The sequence below is a fragment of the Mytilus trossulus genome, chromosome 14 (genome assembly GCF_036588685.1).
Source record: "Mytilus trossulus isolate FHL-02 chromosome 14, PNRI_Mtr1.1.1.hap1, whole genome shotgun sequence".
Lineage (NCBI taxonomy): Eukaryota > Metazoa > Mollusca > Bivalvia > Mytilida > Mytilidae > Mytilus > Mytilus trossulus.
The window spans coordinates 67,570,951-67,575,899 of NC_086386.1; positions in this window are offsets into that span (position 1 = coordinate 67,570,951).

Genomic DNA, 4,949 nt, shown 5'->3' on the forward strand with positions numbered 1-4,949 from the left:
AAGCTCACTCTCAAACTGCCTTCCTTGATCTGAATGAATCAGTGTAGGTACACCGAATCTGCAAATAATTTCTGTTTCTATGATATTTGCAACCGTCGATGCTTCCATGTTCTCCATAGTAAAGATTTCTGTCCATTTTGTATAGTAATCAGCTATCATCAGTATGTATTTATTGTCGTTGGCGGTTTTTGGCAACCCGCCCAAATTGTCGATGGCTATCCTTTCCATAGGGAAGCCTGACCTTTGAATCTGCCTCGGCGCTCTCTTCCGTTTTTGTGGGCCTTTCCCTCTTACACAGGTCCCACATCCTGTTATGTAGGCCACCACATCACGACGCATTCCAGGCCAATAAAACCTGTCTTTTAATCTTCCTAATTTTTTTTTCGTATCCCAAGATATCCCGATGTCTTATTATCATGGCATTACTGTAAAACGACGCGCCTTTCTTTCATGGGTACGATGACGCGTAGTTTGCCTCCCCTGCTTTGCTCTTTGCACAATATACTGTTATCAACTTTCAATGTTTTGTATTGCGACCATAAACTTTTAACTGCATAATTACATTCCCCAATTTCTTTGAAAAGCGGTTTCTTGCCATTTAATACCCAACTCTTTATCAAGTATATGTTTTCATCCTCTTGTTGTAGCACCAACAGCGTCTTATTTTCATCCCTCCCATCATTTTTACAGATAGCTGCTTCATTCACCTCTATAGGTGGTGCTTGTGTAACAACATTAACACGTATTAGTTTCTTCTCCCAGTCGTCAGCATTTCTGTGTTGATTTCCACGTCGATGCTTAATTTTCATGTTATACGAACTTAGGACTTCCAGCCACCTCGCAAGCTGTCCTTCCGCGTTCTTAAAATTCATTAACCACTGCAGACAGCTATGGTCAGTGTTCTGACAACAAACATTCTTCAATACAGAGAATGCCTAAAATGCTTATCAAAATGAACTACGGCGAGTAACTCTTTTAGAGTTACGTAATATTTACGCTCGGTCTTCGAAAGTGTACGGCTACCATAAGCAATAACTGTTTTTTCCCAGTCTTTTTCCTGGGACAGGACTGCTCCAATAGCAGACTGACTTGTGTCTGTATCCAGTATAAAAGGTCTTGAAAAATCTTGATGTGAGAGTATCGGCGCCTCGAGGAGCTTGGATATCAATGTCAGAAACGCATCTTGACACTCCTCTGTCCACAGGTATTCGCGACCCTTTTCTGTTTATTTGTGCAAACATTTTGCAATACCTGCAAAATTTTCAATGTATCTCCTATACTATCCGCACAGGCCGAGAAAAGATCGCAACTCGCTAACATCTTTCGGTTCTGACCATTGTTTAATAACCTCCAACTTTTGTGGATCCGTTGCAGGACCATCCTCACTTATTACATGTTCAAGGAAGGACACTTATTTTGCGAACAACGAACACTTTTTAGGTTTTAACTTTAACCCAGCGTCCGTCAATCTATCAACAACGTATCGCAAATTAGTTAACATCTCTTCAAAATTTCTGCCGACTTCAATTATGTCATCCAAATACACCAAGCAAATGTTCCAATGTTGTCCAGCCATAACTCTTTCCTTTAACCGCTCAAATGTTGCCGTCGGACAGGCAAGCCCAAACGGCTTTTTACGTTATTGGAAAAGTCCACGTCGTGTCGTGAACGCAGTTTTAGGGCGGTGACTCTCTTTTACCTCTACCTGCCGATAATCTGAGCAAAGGTCTTAAGTTGAGAACCACTTGTTGCCAGCTAGCTACCCCAATGAATCGTCTATTCGAGATAACGGATACGCGTCTTTTACCGTAAGGTCATTGAGTCGACGATAATCGACACAGAAGCGAGTCGACCCGTCCTTTTTTTTTTTAACAAGAACAATCCCTGATGAACATGGCCCTTCAGACGGCTCGATCACGCCTCGTTCTAACATATTGTCAATATGTTTGTCAATTTCGTCGCGCATGGCTACCGGTGTCCGCCGAGGTGGTTGTTTGACAGGATGATTTGTTCCGGTGTTGATGCGATGGCGTACAATACTAGTACATCCGAGATCGTTATCGGACAGCGCATAGAGCGACTTGTATTGCTGCAAACAGTTAGTAACTTGATGTCTCTGCTTTTCAGTCAAATAGGAACCTGCTTCTTTGACTAGCTTCTGCAGTTCGTTGTTCAATTTTGGATTTTTGTGTTCCTTACTGGTGTTTCCAGTCAGTGTGATGACATCTTCTACTGGACTTATTTCTCCAAGAATGGTTCCGGATCGTATTGTTGTTACATAATTTGAGACATTTAGCAATCTTATTGGCACATGTTCTCGTGCTTCAACCAGTGTCTTTGCCAGTACAGCGTTGTCCATTTTTACAAACTTATCGCATGGCTCAATAATGCCTATCTGCAGTTTACTGATTAACGCATCATAGTCATCAATTCTACTACGTGAAAAAGCTTCTGTTCCTGGTGGTATACTGATATCCTCTGCAGCTGAAATTCTGTAACAGCATTTTTTGCCAGAAAACGCCATAGGATAGGTGTTACTTTTGCATTGAAGGGTTTCCTGTTGTATATCTATTTTGCAATTATTCCATTTCATGAAATCTAAACCAAGTATCCCGTCAATAGATAAGTCAGCAACCAAAGCTTCAACTATAAACTTGTCTTGTCCAATCTCTTTACAGAACATTCCCTCACCAGCTCTGTTCCATTTGCCGAAATAATGACTTGGGTAAATGGTTCAAGTTCCGGTCGTTCCTTTTTCTGTATTCTGTAAAAAAAAAAAGCGTGCGAAACTAAAGTTACCCTGGTACCAGTGTCTAGTTACATTTACAGTTTTGTAAGCGCAGTTTGGGTGTGCGATCATCTACGGCAAATTTTATGGTATATGGGGAACATGGAAGATTTCCACTTGAACTGCAGATCAAGTTAAAAATGGTATGTTTTTGGCACAAGCTAGCAACAAATGATTAAAAATCGGGTAAACTTTATAAGTTACTTTGGTACATGCATGAGCATGAAGGTTGTAATTTTAAGTGGTTTAACTATGTAAAATCTGTGTTTAACGATTGTGGCTTTTGTGAACTATATCATTTTCCGGAGCAAGTTGATTATAATTATATTAAAATTAATGTAAGACAGCGTCTCCAGGACCAGTTTATTCAAAAATGGTTTTCAGATATAAACAATTCATCAAGGGGGGAATTTTATCTACACTTAAAAGAAGAGTTTTGCTTGGAACCATATCTGTTAAAATTAAGACGGGGTCATAGAGTAAACATATGTAAATTAAGGGTCTGTAATACAAAGTTTCCAATCGAAACAGGAAGATGGAGAAATGTACCACGAAATGAGAGGATTGGTCCACTCTGGTCTTAAAGATGTATACCACTATATATGTAAATGTACCAACTGTGAAGTTAAGGATTTAAGGGGGAAGTTCATACCTTCATATTATTTAAAATATCCAAATGAAAAAAAAGTACTTGGCATGCTTAAATATAGTAATAGTAATGTGCTGTCTAAGCTGTCAATTTTTATTCAAAAGGTAGAAAAGATGCTTGTCTAATTTAAAACTGTAATAAACACAAACTTATTTTTGAAGATTTATAATTTAAAAATGTATTCTGTTTTTATTATGAACTATGATGTAATTAATATTGTGTATATACATATGCTCCTGTTACGCAGTCTTCTGCGGCTGAGTTTTCTCTAATAAACTATCAAACTATCAAACTATTAAAAACTTGGTAGGCTGATTATGAATTGCGACGTCAATGTACGCACCAGCTTCCATGTTTGAAGCAACTGCTCCCACGTTTGTTTTTCTTTTTTGGCATGTGCCGACTGTTGTAGTGTAAAGGCCGCACTGGTACACTGCTCCGTTTCCCCTATCATTGTTTCCATTGTAAGGCTTCTTAGGAGCTCTACATTCATTTCTAAAATGTCCAAATCTTCCACAATTGTAGCACTGTATCTTGTCTTTCAATCCAGGCATATTGGTATCGGAGTCTTTCCTTGTCATATCGCTTTTAAAATTATCAAATTCCTTTTGGAGGGATTTAATTTTTGTTGAAAAGTCTTCCATCATTTTTGCCGGCCTAGATTGTTTTATCCTTATTCTCATCTCTGAATCCACAAGAGAATCTAAAAAGTGTTCCCTTGCTAAAGTTTCTTTAACCTCGCTTGGTGCGTTGGGATAAGCCTTGTTTACCAATCTTCTTATGGCCTGACCAAGCTCCGGCAAACTTTCACTTGCTTTTTGTCTTCTTTCTTTTAATTGTACTCGAATACAACTCAGTCTGGTTTGGAGGCGAAAATCTTCCTTGCAATGCTTTTATTAAGGTAGTATGATCCATTCTTTTCTCAGTAGGTAGATCACTCAACACTCCCTGTGCTTGTCCTCTGTTGCAAGGTACAACCCTTCTCTTGGTTATCCCAGTTGTTGATCACCGCACAGGCATCAACATACGACTTAAAATCGCTCCATTCACTCGTTCCATCATAGTTGGCAAGCTTAATTTCGCGCCGTGTCTTCCCGTGGCTAGGTTTGTCAGCGGAATTAGTGTTGCGGACTTGCTTGTTTTGGCGTTATTCCTCCCTCAGTTTCTGTGATACATCTGGCATCGACATTGCTTCGGTTCCTACTTCTTTCTTTGTGGTGTGTGTCTTCTGCGTTGTCTGTTCTTTTGGCCCAGCTCCTTTGTAGTCCGTCTTTATAGTGGTAAATGGCCCATATAAACGCGGCACTTCGGGTACCGACACTGGCACGCTGCGTATTGTGCATGAAATCTCCGTGACGTGTTTGAATTATACCAGAGTCACTTAAATCTTTAACTGAGATTTTTTGGGTTTGGTCCCTGGCTCATTAAAGTCTGCAATTCATCGCTTAATTCTTCTTCTAATAAACTTATGTGTTGCCCTAACTCATTATACTTGTCCATATTTGATATTTC